This window comes from Pistacia vera, unplaced genomic scaffold (assembly GCF_008641045.1).
Source record: "Pistacia vera cultivar Batoury unplaced genomic scaffold, PisVer_v2 Contig206, whole genome shotgun sequence".
Classification (NCBI taxonomy): domain Eukaryota; kingdom Viridiplantae; phylum Streptophyta; class Magnoliopsida; order Sapindales; family Anacardiaceae; genus Pistacia; species Pistacia vera.
In genome coordinates, this window is record NW_022196009.1 from 1,117,625 (window position 1) to 1,136,073 (window position 18,449).

Here is an 18,449-nt window from a genome sequence, read left to right on the forward strand (position 1 = left end):
AGATAAGTTATTGTGTGTTACCTACTTGCCTACAAGTCAGCAGACAACATATATTCTTACAAAATGACTGCCTAGACAGTTGTTTGTTAATCTGGTTTCCAAGTTGAGAATGATAAATATCTATTCATCAGCTTAAGGGGGAGTGTAGGATTTCTAGATTAGAATATGATCAATTTAAGAGTTATCTAAGTCTTATCTAGTTTAAGAGATTGAAATAAAAAGATTATCAGGATTTGTTTTCTCCTAATTTCATGTTTAAATTTCTCTATATGAGATTTTGGGCCAGTCTGGTTTGTAATTCAAAAATAATTTTGAAAAACTAAGTTACAATTAAAAATTTTAAAGTTTTATCTCTAAATTTTAAATATATGAAAATATATTTTGTATTTTAAATCTCTTTATGAGATTTGGGCCAGTTTGGTTTGTGATTAAAAAATAATTTTAAAAAACTAAGTTACAATTAAAAATTTTAAAAGCTTTATCTCAATATTTTAAATATTTGAAAAATATAACTGGTATTAAAAATTGTTTTTGAAGTTAAAAACTATATAAAGACTGAGAAATGATATTTTTCTTGTTTTCTAATTTTACACAAATTTTTTGGATTATAGGCAAAAACATTGTTTTGAAAACATTTCAGCTTATTTTTCTAAAAACGTATTTTCATAAAATTCCTTATATTCCTTGTTTTCGAAAATAAAACGCTATTTAAAATTTATAACAAATAGGCTCTTATTTAGATTATAAACTTGTATGTGTATTTATGTTATATTTATAGTTGTGATTGTGGCTATTCAGCGCACGAGATTGTGTTAAATTTTAAGTATGGTTGTTGATCGCTTAACTATCAATTTAAGCTTTTAAGTCAAGTTGTTACGTAACATTGTTTATGTAACACCTACTGTAACTAGAACAAAGCATGTATAACAACAATAGAAAATTGGAACCAAAGTTTTCTTTTCATTACAAATCGTGTGTCTTTTATACATAAAGAGTACTGTATACAAAAATGTATTTTAAAAGACAAAATAGGGGAACAGGTGTAGCTAATCCTCTTCGCTTGCCGACGCCCCTCCGACCGCATCGTCACCTAGAACTGCATCCACAAAGGAAAATAACGGGGTGAGCACAAAATAATGCTCAGTAAGTAAAACTCTCTATCTGTTGTCCCTATGAATAACTCTTAATTCTTTCCTTATACTATTTCTGTTTCTAAAACATCAGGGCCTCATCTTACGGAGGTACGGCCGGAGGCGTTCACACAGCACCATCTCACTTTATGGCTATCGAATGGAATTCACACGTACCAACCCTTTCTTAGTGACTACCGAGTGAGGGATCACAAAAGCACCAACTCGGTTCCTACTAACTATCGGGTGGGAGATCACCTAGCACCTACCCGTTCCTCATGAATTTTGGGTAATGATACAAAGCATTTACCCGTCTCTAGTCACACGAGTGATGATCACAAAGCATCAACCCGCTCTTCTATAGCCGTTGGATGTGATCACAAAGATCAACCCACTATCTAATAATAATCGGATAGTGATCACAAAGCATCTACCCCATTTCTATTACTCATTGGGTGACGGTCACAAAGCATCGACCCATCTCTAGGACTATTCGGGTGATGATCACAAAGCATCAATCGACTCTCATAACGGTCGGGTGATGATCACAAAGCATCATCCCAACTTTACTACTCTTCTAATTCATTTCATGTAGCATTTTTCAATGCTCTCTACCCTTAGAGTAATTGTACACACTAAGCTCTCTACTCATAGAGCAATTGCATACAAAATTTTCCTACACTTTCTTGGTCACTTTTCTATGTACAACTAGTGCCTATGGATGGTTCAACTTCACCAATGCACTTATGAGTGCCAACATGCAATGTTGCAAGAATTAAGGTTCATTACTACACCTTAAACCTCTTTTAGGCATTTCATCAAACAACTCATGTGCACTATAAAACTCTATTATAGCCATGATTCTAAAACTTTCTTAACACCAAAATGGGGAAAAACCCTTCACAAAGTCATATAACCTGTCAAACAAAACACTCCAAAGAGGGTTCCATAACACCCCTCAATTCCATCTCAACTACCTTGCCAATCCAACAACCCATTTCATATTTGCAAGGTATAAACATTCAAACCTTAGAAATCTCTATTTTACATCCATACATGGCATGTCACAGTATTTCACATACATACATCATTACTATTAAAACCCTAATCAAGAAATTTCATAAATCTCAACTTGGGTTGGGTTTACTTACCTGTTATGGAGAGACTTCACAATTCCTCCTTTCACTTGTTTAGCTTGACCTTCTTCTCTACTCTTAACCAAAAAGATAAAAACTCTCAAACTCCAATATAACCAAAACTCACCCATCACACAACTTAAGAAGGAATCCTTACCTTAGGAAGCCTTAGGTTGCTTTTTACCCAAATCATCAAAAACCCTTGAAATCCTTGAACAAAAGAAAAGAGAAGTTGAGAGGAGAAGAATGAAGGGTTGCGTTTTGGAGAAGAAGAATGAGGGTTTGCTAACTCTTAATTCCTTTTAATGAAATATAAGCACAGTCATTCCCATTTGCCCTTATTCTTCTTTGGGAATTCATCCATATCCTTTGATTATTACAAACTCACCCTATATCAACATATCTCCATGAAAAATCCTTACAATTAACTCCCCACTTTTCCTACTATAGGGGTAGAGGTCAAAAAATACCCTTAGGGAAGTAAATATCTAAAACTCAATCAACATTTTATTCGGCGTGTCGCCGCGGCGAAGAAACCTCTGTCGCCGCGGCGAAACTGTCCAGAGAGTTTCACCCTTGGTTTCAACACATCTTCGCCGCGGCGAAGATTCTTCTTCGCCCCGGCGAAGCTTGGTTCACTAAGATTCTTCTATCTTCAACCAATTTCAGGGCAACATTCAAAATAACACTCAAACAAACCATAACAACAAAAACCAACTCGATTAAGGGCGAAAGAGGAAACAATAACAACGTACCTCAAGTGGGGCGTTACAGTTAAAGATTTTACTGAATTATGATACACCTGCTTGGTATTTATTGAATGTATGCAATCCTTGCTATTTTAACTCAATGCATAAAGATGCTTGTCTTTGTTCCCTTTCTCAGATTACACCCAGCTTGGAAGAGCTGCAACTATTTAGGCTACAGTAGGAAGCCAAATCTGTTCCTGAACTAATAGATCAGAAAGAGAAGTTGCATAAGAAAAGTGTTAATGGAAAGAGTAACAGATTCAAACATGATTGACGAACAGTCTCCAGCTAAGCGACAGAAAAATACTACCCAAAACCAAAACAAAGTGCATGGGAAAGAAAAGGGACGAGCACATACTTAGCTAAAGAAAACGAAGTAGAAGAAGCAAAACCCAAGTTAGAAGAGCATCCAAATGATCAGCACATCAAAGACTCCACCATTGGTAGAGCCAAAGTATACACTGACAAATGTACTGCATTTTTATCAAACATTAACTTTAGGGCAAGTAGAGATTCTCTTGCACTTCAGAGAGAGATTGCTTTTTATTTTTTTTGACATTGGACAGGCAAATACAGAGAGATAATTCTGATGGTTTTAAATTTTTTTTAGGCAACTTCTGAAGATCTGAAAATTTTTTTTAGCGATGTTGGTGGGGTTGGATCTGTTCGAATTCTGCAGGACAAGTTCACCGAAAAGTCAAGGGTATGACTCTGTTGCTCTCATTCATTATTTGTCAATGTTCTTCGTCCTTTATGCTTCAAATGAAAAAGGGGAAGCTATCCACTTGACCTTCCATGTGCACATCAGTCTTACAGTCAAATCCTTATTTAACATTGCCTGACCTTTAAACTTCAACATATGTATGCATAATGTGGACTGTACCACAGAAATTAGCCCTAAGAAACTAATTTTAATGAGATTGGGAGATCATCATGGCCGATGCTTCAAGGAGATAGAAACTGCTAATTGCAGTCCATTCTCTTTGATCAAATTTCTCAAGGGTGCTCATTGAAACTTCAATTTGATTTCTTCCTTGCATGCAGTCAATAAATCATTTAGTTCTTACACTTTTGGTTTTAAGATGAATGTCCTTTCCAGAGGATTATGCAGTCTCAAATAAACCTGCAGAAGCGTTGAATTCCATAATTATGGTAAAATTGCTTAATTTTCTAAGTCTAAAGAGTCTAACTATCTAAGAGCATTTTTTTCATTTTGCTTGCAAGTGATATGCTTAGGAGACTCAACCATAGTGCCATACAGATTTACCCATATTCCGCTTGCCTTTAAACTATAGAGTATATGTATGGGATCGTTGCATACTAATTTATAATATCCTCTGATTGATTTTTGAAGGGCCTCGCATATTTGGATTTTGCCGATGATGCACACCTTGCTGCAGCTATAGGAGAGAACAAAAAAACAAAAAAAATTCTTGGGAAGAGGATAAGCATTGCAAGATCAAATATGAAGCAAAAGAGAAAGAATTCTACTGGTCATGTGCCTCTGGAGAACATGGTAGGCTAAGTGGAATTATGTTTTATCTTTGTTATTACTTGTGTGTGTTTGCTTGTGTGCAATGCAGTCTATAGATGTTTGCATGTTTGTGTTTCCCACTTCTACCTTTTATTTTCTTACTCCTTTAGGTTAAATGGTAGCGCCAAGTAGTAATCAGATTTTTAGGGAGTCTAGAGCGCCACACTCTACTGCTAATAAACATAGTGATAGCATTTAGGTGAAGGGGAGGAACACATTTGCAATGCCAAGGAACGTCAGACCACTTAGTTTCCCCTCGACAAATCTAAAAGCCAGGGAAGTGGAAGATGAGAAGTCGAAGTCAAATAATGAGTTCAGAGAAATGTTCCTTAAGAAATGAAGTTTGTTCCTGGGGTTACATGTCACATGTTAAGTAGAATAGCACAATAATTAACAAACTTCTCTTTCTTATAAAAAACGTAAGGTTTTGCCTCAATATGTTTCTGTAAACATAGTTATGACCAAAGATACCTCTTTGAGGATGAAAAATATATGTGCTATTGAGATCAATCTACATCAGTGCCCTTCTTGTAAATTTTCTTCCAGATATGTCAAAGTTTATACCCATTTTATTCAAAAGGGTAAAGTTCTAATATGTTTCCTGTGGAACATATATTTCATCCAATTTGTGATGAGGATAGTCTCAATACCTTACCCCAAGATTTAGAGAAATTTTAGCCAATTAGATGGCTATCAAGTTCTTTTTTACGTGACAAATGACCAATGGTATAGGATCCAACAAGATGATGAAAACTATTATGGGTTGGTGGTCTATTCTTGGTCTAAAATAACATTGAATACTCACAGTGCAACTGCTAGGTTCTTTGCTTTTCTGTGCCTATTGATTCTATTCTAGCAGAGAATCCATTTTACTATTTGTCATAGACGAAAATCCTAATGCAGAAAGATGGACTACTAGAGCACTATTAAGTTTGTGTATTGAAATGGCAATGGCCTTGCATCTCATGCTTGTGGAAAATGTGAAAAAATATTTTTGGTTTGGAAATTGTCTGAGGAAGAATATGAAGAATATCATCTGTATGCTCGCCTGATTAAAATTTCCGCACACATATATTCATTTTTTTTGTCTGTTTTGAATGAATATCCATATCTCATATGATTATGTTTGTTTCACTTAGACTCTTCATGATTCTATTGGATGCTTTCATAAAATTTCTCATAGAATTGAGAATGAGGTTTTCACTTTGTACATGTTAGATCATGAATTAGTACCCATCTTAGAGGGTTTCAGTGATCCATGAATTATGTTTCATTTTTCGTTTCTTTTATGTACTAAGTCACTAAGTGCGAGATTCCCCCTGGCGACCATTATTAACTTGTTCTCCCATGGGCTCTTTCTTTGTCGCCTATTGGAATCAGCTTGTCTTCTAACTTCGCGCCCATGAGTTTCAAATTTGGAATTTGCTAACCCCTTTCTCATATTTGGAAGGGTTATTTATAAAAGTTTACACCAAAAGAAGTAGAGTGGAATTCGGGATTGCCATCTAACTTGGTAAGCGATTTCGTGATTTTAGTGATTGCGTGCTAGGATTGCGCAGATATTGATTCATTCTTATCCCTCTCGAGATGTTCGAGATAAGGCTTATCCCTTTGTCTGTCAAACAGCTGTATTGGATGGTCGCGACGAGGTTATGCTGAGTCGGACTTCAAGATTCCATGACATTGAGATCACGTCGATCTACTGATTTTTGGGCTACCGAGACTTTCAAGCTTACGAAAAAAATCACAGACAACATATATTAAAGTAGAGGTCATGATTTGAATCTCTCATGAATTACATCCTGTTGTATTTGGGTTGGTCTTTCTGTCTGAATTTGGGCTTGGTTTATGTAACACGTGCAGATTCCTCTTTTTCAGCTTAAACTTTTAGGTCAAGTTGTTTTTCAACAAAATTGTTGTTGAAATTTCGTTATAATTCAATTTCTTGTGGTGTTTCTTGCTTTCAATATAAGTAATCAGTTTATGCATGCTTAAAGTTAAATGTTTTGCACTTAAATAATATTTTCATAATGGAGATTAAATTAATAGTAATAATTTTGATTAAGCATTATTGAAGTTATAAAAGTAGTTGTGTTCTCGATTGACGTAAGAAAATTTTAATCAATAAGCAAACACTGATTATAAATGTTTACTATTAAAATTCATGGATTCCATTGAAATTAACTGGGCTTCTATGAGCATCGTGGTTAAACATGATTAAAATTATCTCATAAAATTTGTGGTTCATATGATTAACATAAAAACAAAGAGGAGAAGATGGAAAATTTAATCAATAAACAACAAACGAATGTTAAATAAATACATAATGATCGATCCACTACCATTGAATAGGAGAAATTAATTGAAAGAATTAGCATGTTAAAACATTGAGAGAAAAGTTCAACATTCTATCTCATATTTCATTAATTCTATCGTAGAATATGATGCGTTGAAAAATTAGAATAGAAAAGTCTTATAGCTATAAAAAATTTCTCTCTTCTAATTGATTACATCTATTATTGGAAGTACAATCTCAAATGAACTTCAAATCCGACTTTGCTGCCTCGTGGCACACCTCTAATATAGTCTCTAATAAACAACATAAAAACTGATCTTATAAATGAAGAAGTTTTAACTCGAAAGAGATACGGACCTAATGTTGTTTGCTACAATACTTTAATAAGATGGTATTGCAAGAATAAAGAAGTTAACGAAGTTCTTAGTCTTTATGAACAGAAGATTTTAGAAGAAATTAGGCCTAATGTGATTATAAATAGCAATTTGTTAACTTGCCTTTTTCTTAAAGCTGATGTAAAAGATGCACAAAAATTAGTTGGTGAGATGCAACTTAATTGTTTTACCTTATTCTTGGACACATAGCATTTTCATTGATGGACTTTGCAAGAATGGATGTGTTTCAGAAGAAGTGGAAATGTTTCATACTTTAGTAAATAATAAGTTTGCAGTTGAACTTGAAAGCTTGAATTCCCTATTTGATGGATTATGTAAAACAGGGATATCTGAAACTGCTCGGTAGCTATTTTAGAAACTTCTCTCATTGGAAGCCTAGTACCAAACATTATTGTCAAAAATTTTGTAACTGTTTTTAGAATTTAGTTTTGGTGGATTCCATTGTTTCCAAATTTTACAAGCAATTGGGGTCATAATAGAGATTACAATGTTATAAGAAGTGCATTCATAATAGAAGCTCTTTACTGAGATAGGTGTATGTGCAACTATCAAATCATTTAACATGTGCTGATCATCTATGTTAATGTATAGTGCACGTTATGGATAAGCTAATGTAGAACATTACAATAGTATCATAAAGTGTTAAGGACATCAAGTCAACTCCTTTGAGCTTCACTATAATTACAGAAATTCACTTAAGATTTTTATAATTTTATAAATTTGATTATTTTTACTATATTAAACCTCAAGGCTGCCAATATAATTCTATTGTATAATACAAAACTAGTAATTATATTAAACTATACATACTATTATTTTAGTAATATAGATATTTCAGCAATATAATTAGCGTGATAATCTTATTAATATGATAACGAAACATTATTCATGTAACTTCTAAAAAGTAAAAAACAATATCCCTTGAATTTTTAATATATCACATTCGATTATGTGAAATATCGATTTTGGTATATTTTAAAAGTTTGAAGAAAAAATAAAAAAAAAAAATTATATATCATTGTTAATTAAATACAAAGTTCAATAGCATGATTTATTTAAATCTTATAATTTTATTAAAAAAAAAGGTAAAAAAATTCCAATTGAATACTTATATAAATTGGGTTGCATTTTGTTTGATTTTTGGATTTAGTACAAAACCACCTCAAACCAAAAAACACCTGAACGTGGATTTACATTTTTAACCTTCAATTTTTGAAATCATAAAGGTGGTTTGAATAGGAAAGATCGATACTTAACATAAGTTTGCAATTTTGAAAACCTTTAAGGTTGTTTGTGAAATTTGTCAAAACATTTCTCGTTAATGTATTTGCCTTTTGCAATGACGAAAAAAACGACCCACAAAAACACTCTTCATACATGGCCTTTAGATTTAATCCCCATTTCGTTCATCTTCAATCTCTCAAAACCCGTCTTCGAAAGTTAATGTTTTATTTTTGTTAGCTCACTTACACAACCTCACATCTTCAATCTCCAAAAATGAAGTTTCGTATTCTTTCTAAAAAACCCCTTGAACAATCCTGACTTGCTAAATTCCTCGAAGAAAATTGTCGATCAGGTAGCTTTACTCTGAATGAAGCATTGTACTTCTTTTTATTGCATGATTAATTGGAAACCCCTTTCTCCAATTTCATCATTCATTACTTTGTTTAGTGCATTAACTAAGAAGAAGCATTATTATGAAGTGATTTCACCATATAAGCTGTTGAATTCAACTGGGTTGTCTCCAGATTTTATGTCTTTGAATATTTTGATCAATTGCTTGTGTAATATTGAAAGGAGTTCTAATGGTTATGCGATTTTTAGAGCGATATTGAAGTTGGGTTTTAGCCCAAATACCGTGACATTTACTTGTTTGATTAAAGGTCTGTGTGCAGAGAGAAAGATTATGGAATCAATGGAATTGTTTAAGAAAATGATTGCTGTTGGTTGTAGGGCTGATGTGATCACTTGCACCACTTTGATTGGTGGATTGTGTAAAACAGGGAAGATAAGTGTTGCCATTAATTTGCTTGAAGAGATGGTTAATGGGAATAAAGAATCTGGTGTTATTTTTAGGCCATATGTTTTTACTTATATTATTATAATTGATGGCCTCTGTAAGGCTGGATTGGTTGAGAAGGCTAGACAACTATTGTTGGAACATATGATTCCGAGAGGTGTGGTTCCTAACATTTATACCTACACCATTTTAATAAACAGTTATTGCTTGGCAGATAGAATTGATGATGCAAAGGAGTTGTTTGATTCTATAACTAGAAAGAGGTATACACCTAATGTTGTTTGCTACAATACTTTAATCAATTGTTATTACAAGAACAAAGAAGTCAATGAAGCTTTTAGTCTTTATCGAGAGATGATTTCAAAAGGAATTAGGCCTGATGTGATTACATATAGCACCTTGTTAACTGGCTTTTTTCTTATAGCTAAGGTGAAAGATGCACATAATTTAGTTGGTGAGATGCGACTTAACGATGTTTTCCCTGATTCTTGGACATATAACATTTTCATTGATGGATTTTGCAAGAATGGATGTGTTTTGGAAGCATTGGAAATGTTTAATACTTTAGTAATTAATAAGTTTGAAGTTGGCATTGAAGGTTTGAGTTCCCTCATTGATGGATTATGTAAACTAGGGAGATTCGAAACTGCTTGGGACCTATTTTAGAAATTTTATCTTCATGGAAACCTGGTGCCAGATGTCGTAACATATAGCATTTTGATTAATGGGTTGTGTAAAAATGGACAACTAGAAATGGCAAATGAGTTGTTATCATATATGGAGGAAAAAGGTTGTGCTCCAAATGTAGTCACATTTAATACGCTTATGTTTGGTTTCCTCAGGAATAATGAGATACCAAAAGTTGTTGAACTCCTTCATAAGATGGCGGAGAAAAATGTGAAGCCGACTGAGTGTACAATGTCCTTAGTCATGCAATTACTAATGAAGGCCAAAAATTATAGTGAATTTTTGAACGAGCTTCCTCAGTTTCCGGTCCAAAAGCGAAATTGAAGTTTACTTGATAAAACCTTAGTGAGTATTAAACTTTTTTTTTCAGAGCAGAATCCTACAAAAGTTCATCTAGCTGCCCAAATGCTCTATATTGGTTACGGTAAACAGAAGGTTCAGTAAACACTTTTATCTATTCGAATTTGATAGGGATGGTGATGGGATGATTGAGAATGATAGTTTTCCTGATCAGACATATGATACGTGATTTGTCTCTATTGTAAGTACATATATTGGAGGTGGCAGCATTGCAGGTTGAGTTGGGATTTGCACATGTAGTAGATCTTAAGGCTTTGAGGATTATTTTTGGTGTAAATTTCAGTAAGCAAAAGTTGTATATAAGGAATTGTGGGATGGTTCTTACTTCAACTATGACAATAATGGTAGCCGCTCAAGTTCATCTATTCAAGCTAATCAGTTTATTAGATAATGGTATGTTGCAACTGATTAACTTCATTCATTGATATTCTCAATTACCCAGGCCTGAGAAATCTTGATTTATTTATAGTGTTTCACATGTTTCTGTTTCTCATTTTTAGTTCAGATCTGATAAGATTGGAACTTACTAGGCATGTCTCTAATGTAGTTATGCATGAGCATGTGCTCTTTCAGCGATAGTTGATGAAGGCAAAGCAAAAAGAGCATTAGAGAAGGTTTTTCACTAGAATATTTTAAAGAATATGGATGCAGAATAGGGGTCGGTCAATTGGATCTACCTGTTGGAACAGTTAAAATGACAACATTGCAGTCAAGAAAAATATGGTCGGTATTACATATGCAGTTGCTGTACTGATGATCGTATAGATTTGGTCGATATGGGATTTCAAATTGCCATTGAAATCTATGAAGCAGCATGGTCTGAAAATGCACTCATGTAAGAACCCCTAAGTTTATTTAAAGTTGTTATCTTATAGCTTAGTTAATAGGCTGTTAACTAAGGTATTTAGATCTAAATCTATCTCAAATCTGTATAGATTTCATTTCATCATCTGTTTTGTTAGTTCATTTATTTTTTTTTGGTGGATGTACTGTTTTACCATTTTCTAGTAGATTCTTGATGTTGTGAAATGTTGGACAAAACTGCAGTAGTTATAATGTCTAGTAGATAATAGTTTTTGTCCCTTAGGTGATGGAGGGGGAGAAGAATATCATAGATAGATAATATCGGATTCTATATAGGGTGATAGAGAGAAATTAATAGGTTAAGAGGGGAAATCAAGAAAGGGATACCAAGGACTCAAATACTCGATCCTAAAATGTAGAAGAAAAGGACTAAATACCCATTTGCGTCCTTCCTTTACGTCCTGCATCGCCAGGTTATCGCCTTTAGGATAAATTTCTGCCAACTACAATTGGAAACTTTACATTCTGCATGAATTACACTGAAAAATATCTGCTCCAGAACTATTTGTTCTTGATAATTGACTGACTCATTGCTGTTTTCTGCGTAGTTATTATTTCTAAACTCTTGAAGCTTGGACCACCATTGATTGTTTTAGAGCGCTAAATTACATGCATTTGTTGGCCATATGGGCAATGGATTCTTACAAGGCCAAAACCTTGTAGGAATGGGATGAAACCAATGATAAATGAAGAATGTCTGAATAGATATCATGTAGGATTCTAGAAAGTTGCTCACCTCCTAAAGGTATCGGATGAGAAAACACTTAAAGGTTTTTTTTACAGTCACTCTTGTATTACACTTGCAAGAAGATGTTTCCATAATTGATTGGTTCTTGTGACTTATTACTGTTATGCAATTTTATGTACAGTTAATGAGTTGTATTTTAAAAGAAAACATTTGAAATGTTTATGTAAATTATATTGTTCAACTATTAGTCATTCGATTCTTGTAACTATTTTTAGAATTTAGTTTTGATGGGTACCATTGTTTCCAAATTTTGCGAGAAATAAAGGTCATAACAGAGATTACAATGTTATAGGAACTAGGAAGCACATTCATAACAAAAGTTCTTTATTAAGAGGGGTGTATGTTTGACTGTTTAATCACTTGATATGTGTTGATCATATCTGTTAATGTATCAGTTAACATTTATGATTAGTTCAGTATCAGTTATTAGTTTTATAGTATTAGATCAATTTTCCGTTTTACAATATTAGAATAATTTTTAGTTCATGGTATTAGTTGATTTATCAGTTATTAGTTTTAATGTATCAGAAATGAACTAATAAAGTAAACAGTTAATAATAATAGTTTCAGTACTAGATACTAGACATTAAGAATATAGAATCAGAGAAAATATATAATATATCTCTAGTTTATTAATATCAGGTTATAAGAAATAATTTAGATAATTGTACCATAATTACAGAGACAACATTTTCATAAAAGTATAAAGAAAAAATGTTTTACAAAATCATCTATTCATTGAGTATTTTTAGGTCAACACAGGAATTGTGTTGAGTAGTGATTTTCGCTCGAGGTTGGGTCCACACGATAGCTTCATTTTGCATGCCATGCCGCATGTAATGATGTATACTGCATGAGGGTTACCACACATAGAGGTGGTGGTGGGCCGTGCCGTGACTAAAAATTCAAAGTCCATTGTGCCGTGGGCTGTGCTGTGCCAAGGCCTGCATAGTTTCGTGCCCTGTCATGCCGTGCTGGCCCACGACACGGCCCGTTAATATCGTGCCATGCCATGGGCACGTGCTTTGTAAAAATATTTAATTTTAATATTTATAAATAATGGTAATTTTGATTTATTATTAATAATTATTTTTAAAATATTTTATATGTTATATTTAATGACATTTTGTATTTATATTAATTAAAAATATATAATCATTATGAAATATAATATAATAATGAGACACTAAAATATTAATTGAATTTCAACACTTTTTATTACTTATAAGTTATAATTATAAATACAAATACAAACTTAGAAATTTGGTTCTTTGCTGGTTATGCACCAGATCTGTTGGTTCTTCGCTGTGGCGAAATTTCTTCTTCGCTGCGGCGACAGTCGTAATTTCTAGTTTTGTAAAATGCACAGTTTTACTTTGTGCGTGTTTTTTTGAGAAATTTGGGGGGAGGTATAAAAGAAACACTTAGCCTTTTTGTCAGGGGCGTCCAGGAATTAGGTTTAGCATCGTTTGCATTTTCTTTGATTAAGCTTGTAGAGATTTCATTTCAGGTGAAGTTTTCAGCCAAAGAAAGGAATTAAAATGCTCCAGACTTCGCCGGGGCGAAGCATTGTGAAGACGAGTTCGGTGTTAAAATGTTCCAGACTTCGCCGGGGCAAAGAAACCTGAAATTGGGGTAACTCCTGGAAGTTTTCGCCGTGGCGAAGGAATTGTTTTGGCCGCAGCGAAGAAAGTGAAATTTTTTTTTTGAAAATTGGCTAAGGCATTTCGCCGCGGCGAAGAAAAATTCTTCGTCGGGGCGAAGTAAGTTGTGTATCCTCTGGAGGTTTTCACCTTGGCGAAACCTGGGTTTTTTTTAGGGTTCATGAAAGATGAACTTCGCCGCGACGACGGTCCTTGTCTATAAATACCCACTCTTCTTTTTCATTTTTCACGCAACTTTTCATTTTCACTTGAGAGAAAAATTTTCAAAATTCAATCTTTTGCTTCCCTAGTGCTTTTCCAACCAAATGTCTTACTCCATAACCTTCCTAAACAGCAAAACAACCCATTTCAACAACAATTTTCGCAAAAGTTTCACGAAAATTTTTAGATCCAAAATTTGGGGCTTTTCAATCCGGGATGTTTCTGGTTCAATTGGTGGCAAATACTGCTTCATATTGGTAAGATCTCGCATACTCAAAGCTTTTTATTGCACAATTTCAAGTTTTTAATTGTAGATCTGAAAATTTTTGTTGCGATTGAGTTGTGGAATTTGGGTGATTGTGAGCATTGATTTTGTTAGAGGAAGAGTAGTTTGTGCATTAAGTGATTATGAGGAGTGTGGGTTTGTGAAATTGTGGAGTGTTTGTGTGGATTTGAAAAATTTGTCATTTGGGGGTAAAGCGCGAATTTTTGGAAGTGTTGGTTGCTATTGTAGGATTAAATTGGTTGTGTGGAACAACTAAGTTTGATTTGTTGGGGTACAATTGTTGAGTGGATTTTTATTGTGAACAATGGCTCCCAAAGTTAAGCCTCAATACAAGGGTAAGGGCAAAGGAAAGAATGTTGACGACCGTTTTGTTAATGAGGAAGCCTGTAAAAGGTATGAGGGGGCAATCCAAAGAAAGGATAAGGGTATTATTCCTGAGTGCGGATTGACCGCGAGTCAGGCCTTGGATTGGAGTAGAGGGAGATGTTGGGAGATGTTCATGAGTGCTCCTGCACAACCGGCTGTAGAGCCGCTAGTAAGGGAGTTCTATGCCAATCTCCTGGATTGTCCGGAACGTACAGTTTTTGTAAGAGGGACTGATGTGCCATTTACGGAAAGGGTGATCAATGAGTTCTATAACCTACCTGAAATTCTCACGGATGAATATGTGCATTTTAAAAGATCACAGTTTGAGGACAGTGTCATCCCTCCGGTCATTGCAACACCGGATGCAGATTAGGCAGTTTCGAAGAAACAGAAGACTACTCTCAAGGGAACTCAGTTGACACCGATGGCTAGACTATGACAATATTTTATCTGTGCGAAATTGATGCCGAAATCGCACTACAGCACAGTTACTCACGAGAAGGCAATACTGCTTTACTCAATTGCCACAAGGAAGAGCATTGATATGGGAGACATGATCTGGAACAACATTAAGCTAGCGGCCAAACCAGGGCGAACAAGTTACGGTTTCCCACATCTCATCACAGCCTTATGCCTTAGAGTTGGAGTCAAGGTTCAGGGTGACGAGCACCGTATTCATGTTGCCCCAGTTCTAGACTTAGAGTATTATAGGAAGCACCTTGACCGTCCGGAAGCTGCGCAACCAACAGCAGGGGCAAAAAGGTAGAGAATAGGCTTTGCCATATCATCCAGCTCCATAGCTACACAGAAAGAAATGATGCAGCAAATGATGGGTTTAATGAAATATATGAAAAAACGTCAGGATTGGTTGGTTGAGCAGACCCAGATGATGCATGAGATGCATAGGAATAGCTTTAAGGAGCTCAACGTTGACACTTCAGTGTACTAATAGGCTGACTGGAACTCAGATGAGTGGATGGACTCCGAGGAAGAAGAGGAAGAAGAAGAATGAGCTGGAGCACTTGTGTTTGTTTGTCTTTATGTTTATTTGTTTTTATTGGATTTTGTTGTTCATTCTAAACATTAAACTCAGCTTTATTTTTGTTTTGGATTTTGTTTAGTTGTTTAGTTGTTGCTGTTAATTTTTAGTTGTTGAGAGGACGAGATTAGGTTGTAATGTTTTCAAGTTAGTTGTGAATTTGTGCTAACATAAGGGACACCACAGTTTCAATTGTTTGGACAGATTAAGGGTGATGAAAAGTCCGAGACCAGGTGTTCATTGTGGAGTGACACTTCATGGATTAACTAGGGAGCATTCTCGTACCTTTGTTGTTTTTATTATTCTCTATTCCTGATTTATGCATACTGGAACATTGGGGACAATGTGATGTTTAGTTTGGGGGTAGGAAATAGAAATAAAACCTAGTTTAAGGGTATATTGGCTGGAAACCAGTGCCCGCCTTAAAAACTGCCTAGCAATACTTGGCAACCTCTGGTATAACAACGCCACGTACACCTTAAACTGAAAAAAAAAAAAATTAGTTATGTTTTCTTTAGTTTGTTTGTTTTTGCCAATGATGAATTGTATAAATCAATGATGAGAATAGGGTTGTTGCAATTTTATTGTTGAGAAATGTTAAGCATTGCTTCAAGTTTATCTTATTGACTGGATTTTGATTGAGGTTTGTTGAGTGGTTCAGCCACAATTTTCATTTATTTCGGCATGCTTAGATTCATTTTATGTGATTAGGTGAAGTTTGATAATGTTGGTGGACTCTAGAACCTAGTAGCTTGAGGCGAAATTCCAGGATTAGATATGGTTGAGGAGATGATTTAGGCATTCTTGTTGGAACGTTTGAGCCTTTCTAGCCGACCCAGGAATGAAATTGTCCCTAGTCACCCGTTTGAGCCGTATGAATCAGTATTGCTTTATTTTTCTTGGCAAACCAAAAATTGTTCGATCCTGTTACCCTAAACACTTTTTCGTACCCTTAGGAGAATTCGGCCTTAGTGCAAACACAAAGAATGGAAAAAGAGTTGTACGAATAAGCCAAAAGAATAGTTTGGGGGTTGTGAGAAGGGCAGAGAAAAAAAATATAAAAGAGGTAGTTCACCTCAATTCAATTGATTGCTTCAAAAAAAAAAAAAAATTATAATAAATTCGTTTGCTGGGTTTAAGTGTATATCGGCTGGAAACCAGTAACCACCTTAAAAACTGCCTAGTAGTACTTGGCGACCTCAGGTTTAACAACGCCACGTACACCTTAAACCCGCACATTTGTGGTATCAAAAATAAGAAGGATACAAGTTTGAGGGTGGTAAATAAGTGGACATGTTGATTGTTGGTTGAAAAGAAGTGGAGTTCGATTTGACTTGAGTGTTTGCATGAGGAAAACCGAGTTCTCTTACTTTGTTTTTCCTATCCTTTACTTGGAACCCACTACCCGAGCCTAACGTTACGACCCTTTTAAAGACCTTTTGATTCTCATCTTTGTTTAGTCCTCATTAGTGGAGAGTAGTTCGATATTTAGGCTTATGGAGTCTGCCACCATTTGATAAACTTTACATTTTTGCATAAAATAATCCAGGAAGTTGGATGTGGATTGAAGTGGGGAACACCTACTTGGTGAACCGATAGAGGAAGACAGTCGATGTAGCTTATAACTTCTTGGAGTGTTGAGCATTTCCTGATAATAATGTTTCAACAACTTTTGAGACTTGTGCAATTTCTAGGCAATCCGTTTGTTGAATTTGAGTCTTGTTGGTTTTGTTCACTTTTCAGTTTTGATGTGTGTGTGTTTTGTGTTTTTGTTCGTAATTTGTTCTTTTGTTTCCTTTAGTTTTGTACTATATGCTCGGGGACGAGCATATCTTTAGTTTGGGGGTATTTGATAATCCGTGGATAATACAGTTTTCATTAGACCTTTTAATCGGATTTCAGGTACTTTCTAGTGCATTTTGACTTGAATTGTTGCTTAATTCATTACATTTCGTGTTTCAGGTTAAAAAGGACATTTTGAGCAAATAAGGACAAAATTAGAAATTTTTGACTCAGAATTTAGCAGATCTTAGAAGTTAGGAGAGTTCTAAAGCAGGATAAAGCATGATAAGGCTTGTTCCAAAGGGAGAGAGAGAGAATCGAAGAATCGAGCGAAGATGCAAGTAGAGTGGCAATTCTGTAAATTTCAGAGCTTTTCAAGAAGCTTCGCCACGGCGAAGATTTGTACGTCGCCGCGGCGAAGTGAGCCAGTTACGCACCAGATCTATTGGTTCTTCGCTGCGGCGAAATTTCTTCTTCGCCGCGGCGATAGTCGTAATTTCCAGTTTTGTAAAACGCACAGTTTTACTTTGTGCGTGTTTTTCTGAGAAATTTGGGGGGAGTTATAAAAGAAACACTTAGCTTTTTTGTCAAGGGCGTCCAGGACTTAGGTTTAGCATCTTTTGCATTTTCTTTGATTAAGCTTGGAGAGATTTAGCAATTAAAAGGGTGAAGATTTGATTTTGAACCAAGGGATTCATCGTTTGGGGAGATTTCTTGTCCTTTCTCTTACTTTTCATTATGTTGAACTTGAATATTATTGTTTTTCGTTTTTGTAGTGTTAATTTAGCTATGAACTAACCCATTTTGGGTTAGGGTTTTGATTGTAATTTAGATTTTTAAATGGGTTAAGTTATTGATTGTGTTATGTTCATATGACTATGCTTTGATTGTGTGTTTGCTCTGAGTTTTAATGCTTTATGTGATGAACATGATGAGATTTAGAAATGAATCATGTTAGGCTTCTTGGGTAAATGCTATTATAGTATTGGATGCTAGAGATAGATTCAAGAATTAATGAAATCATTGTAGAATTCTTATACTTAATGAGTTTGGAATTGTTAACTTTCAAATTGTTGGGTGCGGAAAGTTAATAAGGAAGAATACGAAAACATAGCCTGAGAAGGTATGTTTAACACCTTAGTGAGTTTGATTTACAACTAATGCATATGATTGTGAATGTAGTTTAATTTTT

The 18,449-nt window shown here is 34.7% G+C and overlaps 1 pseudogene; it reads left to right on the top strand.

Annotated features, from left to right (window-relative positions):
- Nucleotides 1-4,540, top strand: part of LOC116129000 — a 43,483-nt pseudogene extending 38,943 nt beyond the window's left edge.
- The last annotated feature ends 13,909 nt before the right edge of the window (nt 4,541-18,449 follow it).